General features: G+C 38.0%; 1 protein-coding gene and 1 pseudogene across 4 annotated transcripts in view; one reads left to right on the top strand and one right to left on the bottom strand.

Annotated features, from left to right (window-relative positions):
* MACROD2 (mono-ADP ribosylhydrolase 2) overlaps positions 1-23,414 on the top strand; it is a 2,106,139-nt gene that overhangs the window by 564,209 nt on the left and 1,518,516 nt on the right. The window lies entirely within an intron of this gene.
* On the bottom strand, positions 21,054-22,759 carry LOC111546491 (annotated as a pseudogene).

The raw sequence follows: 23,414 nt of genomic DNA, 5'->3' as shown, positions 1-23,414 counted from the left end.
TTCTTGAATAGCAGCTGACTGGACAAATGAAGACTTTCTTTTCTAATTTATCCTAATAAATTGGAATTTCACTTTTGTTTCAGTGCCAAATGTGGACTAGCAGTGGCAAGATAAGGATGGAACAGAGGGGGAAAGGGAAGGACAGGATAAAGGAAGGATGCCTACCACCTACGTATATATCACACCTGGGATGCTCATGCTCTTGTTCCCTGCCTGCGTTAGCCTTGGACTCACTGCTCCCATGGGATGTCACTAAAAGGGAAAGGGAGAGCGTATTTAGAACGCTCACTCCGCCCTAACTTTACCACCTTCATTGATGTTCCTCAAGTCATTAACCTTCTCATTAGCTCCCCCAGTCCTCCTTCCTGGTCCTGAGCAGCGTTCAAGCCGAGTCTCAAATCAGAGCCTCTTGCCCTGCTTCCTCACTTGCCTCGTGCTGTCTGTATTGCTTTCCTCTTGCAAGAACTCCTTCACCACACTAGGAGAAAAGCCTACAAGAACCCCATTCTTACTGCTTTATGGATGAGAATGTAAGGGGTTAGGAAGAACCCCCATTTTCTTATCTTTATGTTGAAAATGCAGGGTGATATGTGGTCTTGACGCACCCATTTAGAATTCTGAATTTATTTTCTCATCAAAACTCCTTTGTAACTGGCCGTTCGGTTTCAAAATACTACAAGTAGTGCCCACTAGATATATTAGCTATATTGGTGTTTAAATAGATATTTATGTTCTTATCTGTCTGTCTAGTTACCATATATAATAGTATTTCCATACAAAACTCTGAGCTTAGTTCCTCAAGATTGCTCAGATAAAATTTGGGGAGATTGTCTATTTATAATTAGGTCTATCTCCCTTTTTTGCTGATTGTCATTTGAATACGTTCAATTCCAAGCTGTTAAAAGTTAGCAATGCTAATGATAGTGATGATCACTAATGTTTATTAAGCAGCCTTCATTTAGCAGGTGCTGCGTTAGTTACTATGTTGTCATTATACTTCATATCTCACTGTGATGGAAGTATTATTTCCATATTACAGATGAGGAAAGTGAGGCACAGTGAGGAAAAGTGAGGGGCTTAAGGTTATGTAATGTATAAATGATAAAGCTAAGATTCATGCCCAGGCTTGTCAGACTCTGAAATTGGCATATTTTTACAATGCCATGTGGCCACCTGTGCCTGGCCATATTTTACCATGTGTTACCACATTGGTGTGTCTATTTTAGGTTAGGAGCAATTTTAGAGAGAAGCTGTGCCCTAATCTTCATCTTTAATACCATTTGGGTATGTTAGTTAGGACAGTTGGATGCTAAAGCACTTAAAGTAACTTTTAGATCATTTGCATTTCCCAATAGTGGTAAATTAAGATATCAAATAAATCATATATTCCCATTGGTTTGAAGTTGCTTGTTATGTTCTCTCCCTTCCCCTGCTGGTTTTTCATTCAATGCAGCCAATAGCTATTGGATTCATGTTGTTGACCAGGCTAAATCTACTCTTTTTCTAATCATGCTTCCTGAAGGTTGGAGGATGTGGAGGGGGAAACATTTGCCATAAAATTGATTTCCAGGGACAGGGCAATGAATAAGACCAATATTAGAATGTTGATCTAAAAGAGCCCTTCTTTTGTCATGTTGGCTGTAAAATATCTTGCATGGCCCAGAGTACAATGAACTTAAAATACAAGGAGGGTGCAATGCAAGTCACCAGGATGACTCTGACATCAGTATTTTCCATATTTCTTTTAACCCAATTGTGAATTTGTAGAATGTAAATTGCATAGAAAATATATTTTTTCACACTGTCTCTAAATCCTAGTTGCCTTTCTTGTCATATTCTTTTTGTTATTTTTCAATTAAAATAGGATCCTGTTTTCCTTTCTTGTCATAGTCTTTTTTTATTTCTCAATTAAAACGGGATGGGTAAAAAGGACACAAATTCTGCCACTGCAAATGATCTGTCAGTTTTGGAGGACACACTGACTTGATGAAGATCCAGTGTTGTCTTTCAAAATTTGATTTACATTCTGCTTATTCACACTTTAAATTGTTATTCCCTTAAAAATTAGTAAATAAAAGGTGCCATCTTGTTTACATTTTAAGTTGTCAGTTAGTATTTTTGGACTGTCAGTTAGTATTTTTGGACTTGTTTTCCTCACAGACAGAAGTCTTTCAAGTCTGATTTATATTTCTCTTCAGATTGCGCTCTTGAGTTCAACTCTTCACAGACATCTACAATGTTCCTTATCTCAGGTAGTTCTCCAGAATATGCTTATGAAATGGCCAAAGTTCCCTTGTCCCCCTCACAGGGCATGTGATGGGGGTGCGGCTCACTTCTTCAATGTCCTGCTGCTCAAACCTCTAGGGGTGCATAGAGACCAGGAGGCTGTGGGGCTCCAAACCCACGACAGTGTCTAGGGGTGAATGCTGAAGGCCCCAGTGAGTGTGTGTTACAGGGTGATTTTTTAGTTTAACCATTTGTAGGTGGCCTGTATTAGTTCAATTAGACCCTGGTCTTAATTGCAGGGACAGAGGGCTTTCTGTATCTCAGGGCTCTTGCCTTGGTGTACGGATCATACATGGACTTGGAGAATGAGTGCAACTTTTTATTGAGTGGAAGTAGCTTTCAACAGATGGGGAGCCAGAAGGGAGATGGTTTTCCCCTGGAGTTGGGCCGCCGCTTGGCGGCCTGGGCTCTCCTCCAACTGCCCCAGCCAAATTCCATGTTGTTCTGCCGGTTGGTGGCCAGCCGGCCTGCCGGCGTCTGTCAGTTTGTTCTTCTCGATGTCCAGCCACCTGTGTGTTCTCTGCTGATGTGCTCCTCTCCATATCCAGCTGCTTCTGTATTTGCCTGCTAGGGTTTCACAGGTTTTCACAGGCACAGGATGGGGGTGTGGCAGACCAGGGTGGTCTTGGGAAATGCAACATTTGGGCAGTAAATGCCCGTCTTCACCTAGGTTCGTAGGGATGAAGCCCTAGCCAGGGACCATGCTCTTCTCCTAGCGCTTCCCTTCCCACCTTCCCTATCATTTAAAGGGACCACTCTCTTCCCTTCCCAACACTTCCATATCACTTACAACCAACCTCTGAGTATATAGGCAAACAAACAAACAAACAAACAAAAAAACCAAAAAAACACAGTTCTAGTGAACAACCTGAAAGCCACAAATAAAATACGTATCAATGAATTATACGGACATTATAGGAAGCTATGCAAATGTACTGTCTCTATGGAATGAATGCTCTGGGGACAATGTCTCACGCTGTGCATTGTGGAGTCATGAATTTCAGCAGTTTCATTGTTCTGTGTTTTACATTAAAATAGCAAAGAAAGAGTACATGTTTTGAAAATGATTTCTTAATGATTTGTTAGACACATGCCAGAATGTCTAATGTTTTCCACATGTGGTTCAACTGAGCCTGTAAGATTTGATAATACACCATTCTGAAATGAATGAGTGCCTCTAAATGTAGTAATACTTCTCATGTCCACTTAAAGGTCAATTATTTCAACCATTATGTTTTAGGAAATGGGCTGGTTAAATAAGCTGAGTAAAATAAGCAGCCTGGCTCACCAAGAAAGGACCTGATTTGAGAGAAATGGGACTAGTCTTGCCTTTCTCAAGTCCATCCTCAATAGCCATCAGTATCATATAAACTAAAATCTTATATAATCTTATTTGATCTCAATATAAGATAAAATCTGAGCTTTAATAAGCCCCACTGCCTCTACAGAATGAAGTCTACACTTTTTTTTTTTGTTTTTTTTTTTGAGACGAACTTTCACCCTTGCTGCCCAGGCTGGAGTGCAATGGCGCAATCTCAGCTCACCACAACCTCTGCCTCCCAGGTCCAAGTGATTCTCCTGCCTCAGCCTCCTGAGTAGCTGGAATTACAGGCATGCGTCACCATGCCTGACTGATTTTGTGTTGTTGTTGTTGTTGTTTTTCAGTAGAGACGGTTTCTCCATGTTAGTCAGGCTGGTCTCAACTCCCAACCTCAGGTGATCCACCCTCCTCGGCCTCCCAAAGTGCTGGGATTACAGGCGTGAGCCACCGTGCCTGGACTGTAGTCTACACTCCTTAACATGGTGTACAAAGTTCCTGATCTAGCCAATGCCTGCTTTTATAGCTTTTTTGCCTACCCTGTTTGTCTACTACTTTTAGCCACCTGAACTGCTAATATTCCCTTCCAATGTACTTTGCTTTCTTAGCCCTTTGTCTTTTTAGGCTGACTTTTCTTTTTCTCCTTGGGACGTCTTTTTTTTGGAGGGGGTGGCGGGTCCCAACATTTCGTGTTCTCATTTGTGGATTATTTTAAGTAGCAGTGTGTTGTCTGGAAAACAGACATGGACCATTGATTAGGTTAGGTTGGGCTCTCTTCTCTGATCCAACAGTAATAGAATAACTAACACTTACAGAGTGATGTGACAGGCTCTTGGTACATCCTGTAAGCGCAAGTTATCTAATTTGACTCCTATACCCACCCTGTGGAGGTAGGTATATGAGGCTGGGTCTTATGTAATAATAACTAGAGCATGGATTAGGTCTGGCTTTTCAGTATCTTTTCCTCCCATACCTTTATCCCTATATCTGCATGTGTAACTAGGCCCAGAGGTGGATAAACCTTGATTAGTTCATTCACTTCTCATTTTCAGTGACTGCTCAGGAAAGGGCACGAGATTCAGTTGTGATCTAGAGGGCACTAGGGGAACTATTAGGTAGGTTGCCTTTACCTAGAAAGATGAGATCATCTATATGAGAGCATTTTGCACACTGAAAAAGCCATCATGCTAGTTGTAGGCTTCAAGTAACAAGAAACCCAAAAGATTAAACAACAAGATTTATTATCTCACATCACAAAAAGTTAAGAGATAAGGCAGTTCCAGGATTAGTTAATTCATTCGTTAATAACAATAAATATATAATTAAGGACCCAGGTCTCTTTTCATCTTTCTGCCCTGCCACACTTAGTGTATTGGCTTTTATCTTCAGACTTTTCACTTCATGCTTGTGGTGTGGCTACCATGACTCCTAGACCACCTCATTACACAGCATTTACAGGCCAGGATGGGCTCCTCTTCATGTCATTATATGACAATAGTTTTCATGTCCTTTTTAAAGCATAAAATAAAAATTCCCACACACCTCCAATAAAACTTTCTGTTCTGTCCCATAAGCTAGAACTGCATCTCTTGCCCATTCCTGAGCAGTCAGTGAAAATGGAAGTGAAATGACATGATTACCAAGACTGATCAAGGTTTATTCCCTAGGAGGATTGAGTTTCCCAGAGGCACATAGTCATTCAACGTTTGAATGAAATTGGGATTCTGGTAAAGGAAGAAGGGGCTAGGGCATGTCTTTTTATTAACTAGTGGTATCTGCCACAGCACTATACAAATATGAGCTCTCATTTTTAATATTAGCATATCAATGTTTAATATATGGCAGAGGTTTCAGAAAGATTCATTTTTGAGATAATTTTTTAAGCAAAGAGGGTAATAGTGTTTTCTTTCCCATGTTTTAGATTGGGTTGCCTCAGAAGCAGAAACAACGATTTGAGCACAAGTAGTTTATTTGGAAGGTAGAGGAGGAGGGGAAGTGATACAAGGATACAGGGAAGAGAATGGATTATCACTGGGTGACCAAAGCTTACTGCCATGCAGGCACTCTGAGAAATGGTACAGAATTACATGCAGAGTCATCCCTCAGAAGGAGGAAGGGAGCTGGGGTAATTGTACCCCAGCTTTTGCCAGTTATCTGTTGAGAAACTCAGGGAAGTATGTTAATGTCCCCAGGTCCCTTGTGATACGGTGTTTTGCAGCTTTGTGGGGAAGCTTTCAGGCAAAGAGATACAGATATTGGAAGCTAAAAGTCCCAGGGAACTGATAAGGCTCAGGGGATGTGAGACCCACAACAACTACCACATTCCTTTATGTCCATAACACAAAATAAAGAGCAGAAATGTCACAGAGCCTGCAAAGGGCTGGAGATTTGTTTCATCAAAAAGGGAAAGAAGCACTTCCATATTTTTTATTTAGCTCTCAAATGGGGTATTTTCTAAAGTGTGATTTATGTATGTATTATAGCCAGTTATTTCCCTGCACACTGCTTACATTCATATATTCTGGCAGAAAAAATCTGATTTTAATAGCTCTAAAAATCCATGTTCTTCTCTGCAGGATTTGTATTGATGTTTACTGAGAGCAGCTTAAAGGTCAAAACCTTAAACTATTAGCTCTAATTGTTAGTGGAGTACATTTTAATGTTACAGAGTTGGTTAAACTGCTGGTATCCTTCCGCCTTCCAAGATGATTAAGAGCAGTGAAAAATAATTTATCTTAAATTTTTAAGTGTGTGTTTAATTTTCTCATTTATGGCATACAAAACAGAATGGCAATTAATTATTAAGTCTCAAGACAGAGAATCATTGTTCAAATCAGTATACTATGCTTCATTTAACTCCTATAAATATCACATTCTAGAGACATAAACTTGTACAGTCAGTAGCAAAAGGTGGTTGTTAATAATCTGTTAGTCACTGTGTACACTCAGTTGGCCAAGTGTTTTCTCCACTTGTTCTTTTGTTATTTTCTCTTTTGTTGTCCCAAGAATACAAAGCAATTAGCCAAAATTATATGACAATCTCTGGAAATTATTTTATTTTCCATTTGTGGTTTGGGGACAGGGAAGGTAGGAGGAAGAGGGATGGAAAGAACTTGTCAAAAATTGAGGCCGGTGTAGTAGATTGAAATAGTAGGATCTCAAAACATATGTCCATGTCCTAACCTCTGGAACCTGTGAATGTGACCTTATTTGGAGAAACGGTCTCTTTAGATACAATTAAGGATCTCAAGAGGAAGTCGTCCTAGATTTAGGGTGGGCTTAAAGTCAGATGTACATTTGAAACACAGGGATACAGAGGGAAGGTCAGAGGGATACTGGAGACACAGGGACACCCAGAAGAAGAGACCTTGTGAAGATGTACACAGAGATTGAAGTCATGTGTTCCCAAGCAAAGAGATGGCTGGAGTGACCAGAAGCTGGAATTAGCAAGGAACATTATTCCCTAGCACCTTCTGAGGTAGCACAGCCCTAATGATACATTGATTTTGGACTTCTGACCTCCAGAGATGTGACAGAATAAATTTATGTTGTTTCAAGGCACCAATCATGTGGTAATTTGTTACAGAAACCCAAGAAAACTTATGTAGCAGGTATTTTATTAGTGGTAGTAATGATAATGAAGATAACGTTTTGCCTACAATTTTATAGTTTACCAAATGTTCTCATCTATGATTATCAGAGTCAAATGGTAAGCTGAATGATTCATAGAAATTAAATGCCCTGCCCCAGCTATATCTATAGCACTCCAGTATCTCAGACACAGAGCCACCAGCCCATAAGAAGCTACCTCTGGGAAGGGAAGGTTGAGGAGCTTCCTCAAGCCTCTAAGGAGTAACAAATCCTGGTGGAAAGTTGTTTCTCCCCACCCCATATTTTCTTTTCTAAAGCCAGCCTTATAAAAGCTGTGCTTCAATTTTCTCATTAAACGTTCCTCTCAGGCAGCACTCGACGTTCACTGTGTGGACACATTCCAATGAGTTTTGTTTTTTTCTTTACCATATGGTGATTTCAATTTGTACTCACTGTAGATTCATTCATTTCTTTCTTAAGCGCACATTTACTTCATACTTCCCAAAGGCCTAACGTGTGCTTATGCTGAAGGACAATAGCAGTATAACGATTTTCATACCCAGGTTTCTAAGAAGCATAGTTTTCACATTTTGTGCACAAAACAATCCTGTATAACTAAACATTTTTAACAAAAACTTTAAGGACAAGATTTGTGCAGTATTATGAGCCATTACTTATTACTGATTGAGATCATTTAGTCATTCAATGTTTGAGCAGGTTAGTTTTCACTAGCAGTTTTTCCACCCTCTTGGTTAAGAGAGTGAATGCTTCAGATGTGGTGACTTGTTTGCCTGTTGTTCAAATATACGCTACTGGCAGTTTCTCAAAATGTCAATCACTTTATCTCTGCTTTAATTTACTACATATATTCCTCAGACTGCTGAATTAATTATGTGAACTTGAAGTTTCAGGTCTTCAAGTAATCCTTGGGTGATGCATCAGGATTAGGCCTTTGTTTCAGAAATTACGGACATGTGTGCTTAACATTTTTGTCTTGCTATTTTTTCAGCCTTACATAAAGGGCCAAAAGATGTGAAGCCTTATTAACCCAATTTATGGGAGTCTGTTGTTTTGGACTGAGCTCCTGCAACCGGGCCCATACCAGACCAAACCAGAATGGAAATCACTCTTGCTAGGTGCCACGTAATAACCAAACTGAATGACCAGTTTTCCAAAAAGCAGATTTCACAGCAACCAGTCAGAAAGGGCTCAGTCTACCTGAGCCTGCATGATAAGGAAATTCTGTCTACTTTAACCTTATAAGGAAAGTAACTTTGAAATGACCAATCTGCTTTTCGTTCTTTATTTCTTGTTCCTTATTTCTGCTTTCTTTAGCACTTTCTGTCTATAAAGTCAACACCTGCTGCTCAGCTCATCGGAGCTCCCCCTGTTTTGTAGACGGGATGCTGCTCAATTCATGAACCGCTAACAAAAGTCAGTTCTATCTTTAAACCTCAGTTAGTTAAAATTTTGTTTTTTGACAAGCTATAAGAAGCACATAGCCACATGACTTATGATGATAAATTTTTAGATTATTTCTTAACGGTTAAGATTCTCAAAAATGTTTAGGAAAATAAATGACATCTAGGTTTAGGTTTATGGTGGACTAAGTGGTGAACCATTTGATCTTGAAAAAAAAAAAAAAGAGGATGAAAAGTAATAAAGTTGTACTCATCCCTGATTTCTAATTAAAAGATTCTCATGTATTCCAGAACTTAAAGTATAATTTATAAAAAGATTCTAGTATATAATTTTAAATTCTCATATACTATTATATACCTCTTTTACTACAATAATTAATCACTTTTCTTTGCAAACATTTTCATTGGGATCACTAGTAAAGTCATATTTTGCCTTATTCACAGTCCAGGTAAAGAATTTGAGAGCCTTCTTACCTGTGTTTGGACATTCATTTTTTTGGATGTACTTTAATGTGTCCACATGGATATACTTTTGGATATACTTTAATGTGTCCACATAGTAACTTGAAGCAATAGCAACTGTGTTTAACTTATCAAATTTTCCATAAACCAATTTGATGGTCAATCCCTGTAATATTTAGTTCTTCTTCTGCACAAGGTATGTTCTTGTTACTAGTCTTGCTACTTATTTTCAAAAAAAAAAAAAAAAAACACAGTTAAAAGAGAAGGACATCTAGGCTCTATCTTTTAAAACCTAAATTATTAATTACATGTGTGTTTCTTGAAGATTGCATGGAGATCCAACTATGAAAGCCTAAGACACAGAAAGGACCACACAGTCAGATTCGAGCATTGCTTTATCTACAAGGGTAATTTCATTTTCCTCAGTGTGAGTGGTGAACAAAGAGGAACTAAAGGTAGAGACCAGATGGAAAACTGGGTCACCTTTCTGGGTCTTCTTGTATTTGGATTTTTATGGTAAACTTTAAGAAAGGAAGATATGCTGACGTTCAAATATAAATATGTACTATGTTCTTACTTTTATCCATGCTTCTATTTTCCTCCATTGGCATAAAAATTGACTTAAATATAGAAAAGAATTTTTATCTACTTAATAATGTATGTTACATATAACTGGGATCAATGAATAATCTCGTTGATCAAGAGTATCTTCAAATACAGATATATTTTAGAAGGGAATGGAGACTGCTTTATGTTTAGCATTTCAATGTACATTTGTTGAGCATCTACTTTGGATCAGATACTCAGAGTCTAAAAATGGTTTTAAAATAATTTCTTCATTCTCAAGGGGCCTAACATTAATTGATGGGGAATAGGGGAAGGATAATTTTTGAACAGAAAAATAAAAGACAGTTACTAAAGAGAACTATGAAATATATTGTTGTCCTTGGAGACAGAATTAGGGAAAATAGATGAAAGAGGCAAGGAGAGAGGTTTTGACTTATTACCAGAATAAGCTTTATAGTGATCCAAGCATAAAAAACAAAGAATGACCCTCTCTATTGGGAGCTGGTGAGTACTTTATAGTTAGAAACATTTATACAGAAAATGAATGATTTTATCTGAGTACTGCTACTTGGTTTAGAGGATTGAAGGAACCACCAAGATTCCTTTAGAATTTAAGATTGTACTTTTGAATTAGTTAGGCATTTTTATAAGAGTTATCCTGGCCGGGCACGGTGGCTCACGCTTGTAATCCCAACACTTTGGGAGGCCAAGGCAGGCAGATCACCTGAGATCAAGAGTTCAAGACCAGCCTGGCCAACATGGTGAAACCCCATCTCTACTAAAAATACAAAAAATTAGCTGGGCGTAGTGGCAGATGCCTGTAATCCCAGCTACTCAGGAGGCTGAGGCAGGAGAATTGCTTGAACCCAGGAGGCAGAGGTTGCAGTGAGCCGAGATCACACCATTGCACTCCAGCCTGGGCAGCAAGAGCGAAACTCCATCTCAAAAAAAAAAAAAAAAGAGTTTTCTTTTTCGAAGAAGTCTTGCCAAGGACTTGGGTGGGCATTGTGTTGGTTAGGTAACTAGGAAGCTGTGGTGGAATAACTGTTAAAGTCTTGAGTATATAGTGAAGAAGAAGCAAGGAAGAATTAATTATGCATTAAGGTCTCCCAGTATCTTCCCTTAGCTGCTGTGATTTTACCAGGACCCTCTCTTTCCTTGGGTTATATGGTCAGGTGGCACTGAAGTGACTTGTGCCAACAGGCTTAAGCACGAGAACTAACCTGATCATATTATATCCTAAGAAGGTATTCTAGAATTGAATTAGTAGAAGATTTCATTAGTTCTTCAAGTATTTATTTTTAGATTAAAGTATTAAAGTTAGTACTAATGTAATTCACTTTGTTTATGGAGAGTTGTTTACTTATTAGAACCTATAAAATAGTTTTGATCTAATGGAAACAGTCCTCTTGGTTATAGGAGAGAAATGTATCATGGTTTGACAAAAAAATAAAAAAAAATAAAGGAACTGGAGCATTACAACTCTTAGAAGTAAAATCTTTTGAACTATTTGTCATTGGGAGAAATGACCTACAGTTTCAAAGAGTTGTCACAAAGAACTTTCCCATCATACCCAACAACATATATGTGAGTGTATATATATATATATGCACAATTTTGACTTCCAGTGATCTCCATTTAATGTAAAATAATTCTCTGTGACAATTATTCTTTAAAAATGCATTCTCCATTAACATAAGTGGAATTTTGACTAGCCAATACTTTGAATTTTCATGTCTCAAGTGGAGGATTTTACTGGGTACAGAAAAATGAAAGAAAATCCATAGCCTGAAGAGAAGAGAAATGAGCTTAGTTTTATATTATACTTCAGGAAGAATAAAGAATAATATATGAGAATTGGAGGTATAGAGAACATATGTGAAATAGTTGGCAATTATTTATGTTATTCCCTTTGGGGACAGTTCATCTTTATAAATAAGTATTAACATGGTTAAATGCAAGGAATCTTTAGGAGCAATATTATAATAAGACATTATAAAATTATTCAAAGACGTTATCTTTGAACAAAATCTAACCTAACTGGACTGAAACCCAATGGGTAACATTGGTGTGTGTGTGTGTGTGTGTGTGTGTGTGTGCATGTGTGCATGCATTTATGTATGCATGTATACATTAAGTCACATTTTTTATATTTGTTCCACTTTTGATGGAAGGCAGATATTGTTGGAGAACAGATCTATTTGTGAAACCTTATTGGGAACATCCAAATTGGCAAAATGACTTGGTGCCCATCTGCAGTAAATTAAGATGTACATCTGATGAGGTTGGGGCTTCATGCCAGTGCCTGTCTCAACATGTTCAGTTTTTAACTGAATTCTGTCAGAATTCCGAGTCAGATAATAATTAATGCCACAGACATTTAATCCATCTTTATTATGCAAGTGCCTGTCTCGGTGACTGTAGGTTTAGTCAGAAAGGGTCAGGGTGGCTTCCTGGCCATGATATTAGCCTAGATCTCTCCCTACTCCCTCCAACCCCGTTCCTTCTGTTTTCTGTTATTCTACCCTGTTCACTCTCATTCTATCCTGGGATTGATCATTGGGATAGTGATTGGAAAATGTTGCTTCACTGTGGAAGAAAGCTCACATGAGGTCTGTGTTGTTTGAAAGCATTATGTGGTGTCCTAGTTAGGATTCTTCCAAAAGCAAAACCTGACATAGTGACTCAGATATGATAGTTTATTTGATAGGTAGTTCCAGGAAACAAGAATGAGGGAGAGTGATGCAGCTTTTAAAAAAGGATTTTAATGAGCAGATTAAGGATAAGAGTAACTAGGACTAAGTCCTGCTATAGATCTTGTATAAAATAGCCTCCAAATTGTCTACATCTAGGGACAGGGAAGTTGTTTATTCACTGACCCCATTCTTCATTGTTCGTGGTTTCTCTTGGGAGTGTTTAATCTCTTGCACTTTCAGGCTGCCCTAAACATGGGCTGAGCAGGTGGAGAGGCAGAAAGACACAAGTACTTTAAGTTGGGGAGCTGTTGGTGATTATAGGAACCAGGTAGCTTCAGGTGAACTCAGAGGTGGGCTAAGAAGACGTGAAGCAGGGCATCACCAATGGAAGTTCCATGTGGTTTCTATTGAAAAGGAGCTTCAGGGCTCTATTAATGTGTAGAATGTCTACTTCTGTTTTCTCTAGCTCATCTACTTGTCTCAAACCAACTAAATGACCAAAAGGAAAAGTTGGAAATGGTACCAGTGGTTCATCCTGCTCATTTTCCAGCATAGTCTGAAGGCAGACAATTCTCATACTTTGCCCATTTTAGACAATCTTCCTTAGGATACAGATGGCAGGACAAAAACAGGAGCCTCTCAGAAATCCGATGCAGCTCCTTCCTAGATCTCTATTGTCAGCTTCTTTGCTTCTTCTCAAAGCTGGTTCTCAAAATACCATCCTCTTAACTGACATAATAGCAATTGTAGTGATAGTGCTATTTGCTATCTTTACTTGAGTGTTTACCATGTTCCCACCATTATTTTAAGCACTATTCTGTATAAATAATCAGAACAATCCCATGAAGGGGATATTATAATATAATGATCCCGTTTTAAAATATGAAAAGAAACTGAGGTACAGAATGATTACCTGTCCAAGGTCCCAACCTTGGGAGGGGGTGGAGCATATGACCTGAGTAAGCTGTCTAGAGTCTCTTGTACACTGGAACAAATGCACCCTTTTCTCAGGGCTAAACCCAGTTCTTGGCCCCAGGGCAGTACTAGAATATCCCTGGTCTTCATGCCAGAAGGCTTGTGAATCAAAGGCTGGAGTAATGGAGGAGAGATGGCAACTTATTGTCACAAGCCTTCCCTCTGTTACACTTCCTATCTTCAGTCCATTCTCCATGCAGCATCTGAAATGATATTTAAAATGCAGAAATCAGATCACACTACACCCCTGCCTAACACTCTCTAATGAGTCCTACTGCACTTAGAGCAAAATCCACAGTCTGCTCAGCTACTATGAGCCTGCTCTTGCCTGTCTTCTCGTCTTCACCTCCCATCTCTCTGCGAATGACTCTCTCAGCTCTAACCACACTGGCCTTCTTTCTACTCCAGGTGCATAAGGAACTGATACCCACCTCAGGACATGACTATGTCCCACTCACTCCTTCATACATTGTCACCTAACTGTCCCCTTGTTATTCTTCAGATGTCAGCTCAGATGCTGCCTCCTCAGACAGGCCTCTGCTGACCACCCACCTCCCTTACTCCAGGCATCTTATTCTATTACCCTCTTCTGTTTTCTGTATAGCATGTATCCCATTCTGAAAAAGTACCTCATTTATTTTCGAGCCTACATGTTTATTGTCTCTCTCCATGCTCCCCACAACCCAGTCTCCAAATGTAAGCTCCATGACAGTCAGGACTTCGCGTGTTCTGTTTCGCTGGTGTGTCCCCAGTGCCTAGAACTTCCTGGCACATAATGAGTATTCAGTAAACATATCACATATGACTGGCTAACTGATGAGTAAGGAAATGAGTGAATGAATGAACAGTGGATTAAAAATGTAGTTACTTTATCTGAGACAAAATTTGTCAACACTAGAAATCAAGACCTTTTTCTCTGTCCAGCTTATGCGACTCTGTTCAAAATTTTCTCAATTGTGTATAGTATTTTGAGTTAAAACATTTTCTTCTCCTGAAAATCTCATGTTTTTCTTTTATTTAGGGGGAGGAAAAGGCATAGCAGTTCTTTCCTGAAGAAAGTACCCACATACACAAGTTGACACTTCTTTTATCTTTTCTGACCAATAATCATACACAGAATTTTAGAAATACCTTCTTCTGGCCATCCTCCCTTGACTCCTGCTTTTCCACTACGGATGTAGCCGGAAGTGGTGGTAGAAGAAGGGAGAGTGTTGGGGGAGTGAGGGAAGGACCTGTGTGAAAAGGACTGGATTTGACCATTTAGGGAAGGGGGATAATATGAAGGCCCTGAAAACCAGCTATTCATGATTGGGCTCATTTCTGCACAGGTAAATATATCAGCACTCATGCCACTAAGATATTTTATAAAAATGCTTCCTCAAACAAAGTAGTTACTTCTAAGTTTCTCTAGGGAATAACTTTTTTAAAAATTAAAGAGATACATTCAACGTATATACCATAAATCCTCTATTTTTAATAAGCACTGAGAACTCAAAAATAATGCTGCTAATGTATAGACAGTTTATTTTGTTTCCTTCAGAGAAATTTAGAACTTAGGTCTTGCTTCGTACCCAAATACAGAGGTAGCACATTCTGATTAGGATGTGAATCATATTTTGTTCCACTCGTTAGTAGAGTAGAGAGAGGTAGATTGGGAGGAAAGCATTAGATGTAATGGCAGCTGTGGCCAGTTCCTGGATGCTAAGCAAGTCTGTTTCGCATGTGAACTCGTTGGGATCTTTTACATTTTGAGACTGCTTTGCCCTTCTTTTAAAGATCCTAATAGTCTCATAACTCACAGAGAATTATGGTTTAGTTTCAGTTACCAGTAATATTGTAAATATATTCACATACACTTTTAAAGACATTGTGGCAAAGTCCTTAATTAATAACATAGCCATCGTTTTAAAAAGAGTCCCAATTTATTAAAAATAAAACTCTGAAACTAAAAATGATGGGATAACATCTTTATGTTGCCCTTGTTTGCATTCAGGATGTTTCCAAGTTTATCATGTCTGTGAACTCAGTTGTGTTTACTATCCCAGATGGTTTTTTACCACATGAGCAATTAATATAATTGGAGACTATGAAGTGTTTATGTCAAGGCAAGAAGCAGTAGCAGCTTCAATGTGGTGACTTTGCAGGCAGGCAAACATATTTCACTGTGTGCTTCCAACCTAACCCTTCCCCTGCCCTTCCCCTTCTATTTTTATATTAAACAGAAAAAGAGAGTTCACAAAGGCGCTCAGAAACTGGCAGTTTCTTTCAGAATGTGGTATATTTCTAATTTCCATATATTTCCTCCAAGTGGAGTGGCCCTGGGAGCACAATTACTTTCAATCTTGACAGGTATAAAAAGGCAAATTCTTCCAGTCTCTGATTGAAATGTTAGATCGACTTTTCTGAATCTGGCATGATGGGTGACAAAAGACAGGGATGTCGCTGGGTCAGGTGAAGATGTTGCCATAATCCCTTTTACCTATTTTGAACTTCTGAGCAAGAAAATCCTGTGTCGAGGTACATTAGCACCACCTGCTATCAGCACCCTTAGAGGGGCTGGCAACAGAGAGGTTCTTTAACTTTCATAACCGTGCTCTACATTAGGAGAGGCTCAAGGAAAGAAGAATCAGGCATAATCTCTGAAGACTGTATAATGAACTCATGTTCTCGTTCTTCATATAGATTCCATTTTTCTGTATGAAAGTGGTCTGCCAACTGTCCATAATTAGCTCCATCTTACTTCACCTGGTAATATCTAGTGCTTATGAATTCTGTTGGTAGGGGATATCTTTATGTGGTGAATGCATTCTGCAAAAAGTGTACATCAGAAGTTGTAAATCGTGTTACATCTTAATTACAGAATTGATCCCTCTGAATAATAAGCTTGTAATAAAGCCTTGCTAGGGTTTCATAGTCTTAAATCCAAAATAGTGTGTTTGTTCTTTCACTCTCAATTTGTATATACTTTATGTGACAATAGGTACTCTGAAAGGGGAGCACACATATATTAATTTGCATTTGGTGACATACTTTTTAGAGGTGCATTTAAGGTCTTCCCATTTAGTCTGGCAAGTTCTGTCTGCATGGATCTCTCCTCCCCAGGATATTTTTAGTGCTCCCTCTCTGTTTCTTCCTTTTATCTCCCTTCAGAATCCATCTTGTCAGGGAAGTCTTCTCCAACCATCTCATATAAACCTCCCACATGTACCATGCTTTACTTTTCTCCTATTATAATCACAAGGCATATTATGAACTTATTGTCTATCTTTCCTGAACTAAACTCTATAAAACTGGTTTTTTTCTTTTACTTACTCTTGTATCTTCAGACCTAGGACAGTGCCTAGCACATGTATACACAGCACACAGCACACACACACACACATACACTATATAATGAATGCATGGATATGTGAACAAAATGATGTGCTTGAGAGGGAATGGTGTCTATAAAATCCCCAGTATTATCGGTTTCATTTTGTGTGGTTATGTTTCCTGAGGAGAAAGAGATGTATTACTGTTTGCTTTTGGTTTTTATGTTTATCTGTTGTAATAGTATATGGTATATCTGGTATATCTAACTGCTCAACTCTTACATGTCTTAAAAATATTGATTAATAGATCCTTTAAGTCATATGATTCTAAGATTCATCTGTTGACTCAGAATATGATCTGATCATAATACTACTACAGGGGAACCACAAGTCATCAAATGGCATGAAACTCAAACTACAGAATGTAATCTGGGAAATTTACAGGCCCAATTTTACTAAACCACATAATGTTTCAAAGATATATAATTTCATTGTTAACATTTGAGAAATTCAATATATTGCACATAAAAATCTGGATTCCCGGCCTTTCTTGAATAGCCTGAAGGTTTGCTGACGTGAGATACCTATGCCTGCATGGCGTAAGTTAGCTGGAGCTGAATGTTGGTATGTTGACCACAGTCGCCATCACTCCCTTTTGTCTTTCCCTCACCTCACTCCTATGTATATGTTACCAAAATGGCACTGTCAATGTTTGGTGTAATATCCCTGCTGTAAATCAAGCTAATCCATGGGCATCACTTCATGTGCTGCTCTTTATTTATTTACTGAAATGGAGTTGAAAATATTTGTTGAGGTTAAGGAAAAACTATGTTCTTGTTTCACTTTAAACATTCTAAATATTTTGGATTAGAGAAAATAAAAAGGAGCTTATACTAAGGTTTTATTTTCCTCAGAATAATCCATGACTTAATGTTCTATATACTGATTGGAGTTTGGGTCTTCACAGATACACGTATTTATCAAAATTCAATGAATGAGTACTTAAGATTTGTGCATTTCATTGTATGTAAATTTAATATAAAGTAGAAGCAAATGTTGAATTATAATTAATCATATGCATGCAAAAGTATTTAAGGAGAATTTTTCTGTGTCTGAAAATCTCTTTGAAATGTACCAAAACCAGATGGATTAACCAGTGGATTGAAGGATGGTTAAATTAATAGATATGTGATTAAAAAAAAAGCACAATCGAATAGTCATGGGAGAATCTAGGTGGTGGGTATATGGGATTTTACTCTACAGTTCTTTCAACTTTGCTGCATGATTGAAAATTTTTATAATAGGACATAGGGTAAAATAATCTGCAATTAAATATGACAATTTTCATACTGTTTCTGCTTTTTGGAAAGTTTTTTTTCCTACATTAAGCGTACAATTTTACTTAATGAATTGATGAAATGGTAAATTACTATAATTTTTAGATTCTCCTATAGGTTTAATTTTAAAATAATCTTTTATTTTAAAACAACCAATTATGGTTTGGGAATGTAATTATGGGATTTTTAAATTTTTCTGTAGAAAATTGTCCCTTTGGTACCTTGTTTTCTTTCTCTGTTCTATACAATAGTCACCCCTTATTCTCAAGGTGTACATTCCAAGACCCCTAGGGGATGCCAGAAACCACAGATAGTACCAAACCCTATATATATTATGTTTTCCTATCTGATGATGTAAGTGACTAATGGACTGGTAGTGTATACAGAGTGGACACGCTGGACAAAGTGATGATTCAAATCCGAGGCAGGACAGAACAGAACAGCATGAGATTTATAACTAGTTATCACAGCATGCAATTTATAACTATATTTTTATGCAACCAGTCTGTCTCAAATAATATTCCTTGCTCTCTTTAAGTTTTACATCTTTTAAGCTCTTAGATGTAGGGTATGAATTAATTTTAACTGGGTATAGTTTTACTGTGCACTTTGTAAGGTGAAGCCATTTAGGATTTTAATGTTTATTCATACATAGTTTTTAAAATAATTGGCATATTGATAAAATTAAAAGTTCTGTTTTTCTCTCATGGACTATTTCTTCCATACACTTAGAAACTTCTATTTTACAGTTATAAATAGGAGGTTGTAGAACTATTAAAAGTAACTTAATTGTAAATACAGATGCTCCTCAACTTGCAACGGGGTTATATCCTGATAATGATATTGTAAGTTGAAAATATCATTAAGTCAAAAGTTTTAAGATAGTATTATATCAAAACACCACTTACATTATTACAATATTAGATGTCTTTGACACACAAGTCCTTTTCTCTATAGGTAATACTTAGGGAAGATCATGGATTTCATTTCTCCTCATTTTCTAAGATTTCTCTTTCCTATCAGTCTCCTTTGCATCCATATGAAGTCTTATAAAAACGAATTTCCCTCAAACATGTCCATATCATTACAATTTAGTAGACTTCAAGTCAGTCAATTCAACTAATATTCACTAAATGTCTATTTGGCTGGCTTCTTCCTGGGAATCCAGACACAAATAAGACATTATCCCTCCTTTAAAGGAAGTCTCCTGCTCCTATAAAAGGCTAATGTGGCAAAAAGGAGACACTGCCAAACATTAAGTGGAGGAATGTTCCATGTGGATATACTATCCACTTCACTTTCTGATGACTCTTTTTGAGACTGTCATTAGGTTGATAAATGTATTCTTGGATATTTATTATTAAGTAGCTGTAATAAAAATGATTCCTTCTATTTTTTTTTTTTTTTTTTTTTTTAGAAAATAGTGTAGGGTTCAGCATGTGAATTTTGTTTTTAAATCATTTTAATTTTACTTTCTAGGGGTGGCAGCATAGTATGGTAGAATGAGCAAAATGAGTTTGAAATCAGATAGATTCTATCTTCTAATCTTATTAATTCCGTGATCTAGATCTCAGCAACTTATTTAAATCTCCCATGCCTCTCTTTTTTTCGGCTCTAAGGCATGGGTAATATAGCTATATGTGTGAGAATTAAAATTTTAATACAATAAGGAGTAAAAGTTTCAAGTCCATATAGTAGGAACCGAGTAAGTAGTGAGTGCTCTTATTATTGTTGTGATGATGATGATGATTTCCATTTGAGTTGCTTGAGAATCAAATCCTGAGACAAAGATTCTCCTATGAGTAATTTATGTAAGAGGTAATCTCAAGGAACACTGATAGGGAAGTGAAAAAGTAGGGCAGAGAAGGAAAAAAGCCAATAAGGAGGGTAACTGGAGCTTAATGATGCTGTGGCATTCTGAGAGTCAAGTGTACAGAATTTCCCACTAGAGATAAGGGAGCTGGAGTATTTATCCATGAACTCCTGTCAGTCATTAGGTGAGGACTGCTCTGTTGGGGTATTAATTCTTTGGCATTTGCAGCCTGCCACTTGCATAGGCAGTGTGGTCTTTGGCAGTCAGAGAAGCTTTCAGGCAATGAAATACAAGTGCTAACAGTTGGAAGTCAGCTTGGCCTGCCTGAAGTGGTAAGAGCTGAGGGCATATGGGCGGAGCACTAATAGTATCTGTCCAGAGGATGATGATGATGATCATGATGATGATGAGACCACTTGATGAAGATGGGAACACTATATTCACTCCCTGAGAGATGAAATATAAGTATAGATGATTAAATGTAGGGAGAAGCCTGTCTAGGAAAAAAGACACTGTGGTCTCTGCCTACCTGTACACACAATTTGCCCTACAGGTTTGAGAATATTCTTGCCCAGGCCAATGAATCATTTTATTGGGCACACAGTTCTATGCAGGTATCCTTTCTGGTACCTGGGTGGGTTTTGGGTATTGGTGGCGGCTCCTTGGATCTGGGAGTCCAGTTTTCACTCCTCTGAACTCACTTCCTAAAGCAGTGTGCACTTAACTAGCAGCCTTGGTCTCAGGTGATCTAGTCATTATAGCCTACAGGATCTGATTCAGCTGTAACCCAAAGGTAATGAGCAGAAGGAACAGCTCCACCAGTCCCTTGCATTGTTTGAGGAGATTTTTTACCATCTTCCAATTTAATTATGGGATGTGGCTTCTGGGCAAGAAAGCAAGTGAGATCTACTTTCTGCATTTTGTTTTGTTGATAATTGAATCATAGTAATTAAGTAATCATGCAGAGTGTAAGCAATAACTTTTATGAACATTAAGATAGTGCATTTCATAACACCTAAATGCTTTGTTTGTTAAAGTTCACTTTTGAGAAATTGCAATGAGTGTTAGGAAAACACTATTAATTTGACGGTGTGGAAGAGAGAGATAAGGTACCTCATTTAGAATTGTATATGTCAGGTAACTATTATCTCTGGGAAGCAGTGAAGGTGTCTTATTTAATAAATCTCAGAATCTATACAAGCCATAAACCAGTATTTACATATATGGGTGTAGAGATATCTGTATACATGTGCACATATATTATTTTAGCCATGTTCTAGACACTTAACAAAGATGGAATTGCATTGACTGACCGCTCGTAGTCTAAAAGAGAAAATGTAAACTCTAATCAGTGTTTCATTTAAATTTATAAATGCACTCTATTTTTTATTTTGATGAATGGGAACAAAGTATTAAGGTAATAATATATTAGCTGTGTTTAAATAAGTCTGGGGAATCAGGTCTCCCTATTAATTTTCAAAGCATAAGATGCTATCCATCCACATTGTAGATATTAGGAACTGTTGAAACTCTCTGTAAATATACTAAAAATTTGTTGCAAATGGAAATGTGAAGTAATTGCTAGAATTTTTTGGTATTGATAGCATTAAGTATTAAGGCTAGCTGTTTCAGCAGCTATATCCTAGTTATAGCAACATGCATGTGGTTGACTGGTATGTTCTTTGCCACAAAATAGAAGAAAGAATCCCCCAGGAGAAAAAAGAAGCAAACATTTTGCAAATCTGCTTTTCAACAGTAGTTAGAAGATGGGTGATATTTTGCTACTGTTCATAAGTGGTTCTCTTAATACTTTGGTTCAAAGGAAACAAGGGCCAACATCCATCATATATTTTTAGGGAACCTGTTTTAGGATTGTGGAGTAAGAAAATAGAGACTACATCTTGCTATCCACATTTTCCACTGCTCTGTCAGACAGATCCTGATTGTCATCCCTGTTTAGCCTCCTGCCTTTTTACTCAACTCTTCCCCCTACCTGGATAGCTTTTCCTTCTTTTGATCACAACTTTCCCTTCCTTTGATCTCAGCTAAACTCCTTCATCTAGCCTACACTTCCATGTTTTATTCTCTCAACTTTTCTTGTCCATAGGGTGATAATTATACTGTACATAACTTGGGTATCCTTTAATCATTACAAATAATAGCCATTCTCCTAGCAAAAATGTGTGTTTATGGCAGCAGTTGCATTTTGTGTATCTTTGGTTAGTCCCTGCACAGTGTTATCTTACAGTAGGTACTCACCCAATATCTGTCTTTTCTCTTTTTTTTTTTCAAGATCTAAATACAATTATATTTTTAAATATTGGGTCCAGGCTTTACATAAAAATATGATCCTACTTTTCCCCCTAAGTTTCTAAAATATCACGTACTTTTCCCCCAACATCTGCAGCTATCTGGAAATTTGTAGGAAACTTTTGTGCATGATTTTAATTCCTAATGCCTGGCTCTTTGGGCTCAGTGACAAACAACCAAAAACCACCAAAAATGTGGCTCACTTGAAGTCAGATGAGAGAGCCTGGCTTGCTTAATCTCATAGGTTGTAAGCAGTGCTGCATCAACTGGCTCCATGCAGGAGTGGCATGTGAAGGATCTCACCAACCAGTTACCTGTATAGCCCTCCTGATAAATGTGTATGCATGGCAGAAACTGAATTGGGTCCCCATAAACAAAGTCCATCATACAGATCACATACTCACAGATCTTTTTTTCTGATCTGATCTATCTCTTCCAGGGTCATAAATTCCTTTAGGCAGATGTTATATAAGGCTTATTCTTTGAGCTGTCCTATTTTGTTCCTCTTCAGTCAACTGAACAGCAAACCGCGTCTAGCTAGGTGTTGGATGGTAGAGTAAAACTGGAACTTTTTCCTGATGTGGCAGCAGTGGCTCCTGATCTGGCTGTCTCCTCGCCAGAGCTAGCCTGGTGGGACTGAGACACGTGAAGCAGAGAGATGTCATCTGAGGAGTGGAATTATCAGACTGCACTGTAATTGCTTGTTGAATCAGTTATCTGTTATTGCTTAACAAACCACTCCAAAACTTGCTGGCTTCAAACAACTTCTTATTTCCCATGATCCTGTAGCTTGGTTGGGCTCAGCTGGGAGATTCTCCTCCTTGATTATGTACCTGAAGTCACTTATACAGTTGCATTCATCTGAGAACTTAAGAGGGGCTGGAATGTCCAGAATGGCTTCTCTTCTTCCAGTGTCTTCTCTGCATGTCTCTAATCATCCTGCAGTCTAGTGTGGACTTACAGCATGACCATGCTGGGCTCCAAGAGGGGAACGTGAAAGTGCCAGTCCTCCTTAGGGATAGAGTAGTAATCCCAGATATTACTTCCACTGCATTTGGTTGCTCAAAGCAAATCAAAGGGCCAACTCAGAATTAAAGAGATGGTAAAATAGACTACACCTCTTGATTAGAGGAGAGGCAAAGCCACATCGCAAAGGGGCTTGCATAAAAAATTGGAGGAATTATTGGGGCCATATTTGGGGACTTGGCCCCTTCACACTTTGTATCTGACTTTCTCATAAGACTTTTATTTCTTCAGAGTAAAGGCTGTGCCTTCTTTATGTTTTCAGAATCAGAGTATGAAAAATATTTGCTGTTTCTTGAGTAAA

The sequence above is a fragment of the Piliocolobus tephrosceles genome, chromosome 20, assembly GCF_002776525.5.
Source record: "Piliocolobus tephrosceles isolate RC106 chromosome 20, ASM277652v3, whole genome shotgun sequence".
NCBI classification, from domain to species: domain Eukaryota; kingdom Metazoa; phylum Chordata; class Mammalia; order Primates; family Cercopithecidae; genus Piliocolobus; species Piliocolobus tephrosceles.
The sequence above is the reverse complement of the archived record's forward strand: the minus strand, read 5'-3'. Positions and strand labels throughout refer to the sequence as shown.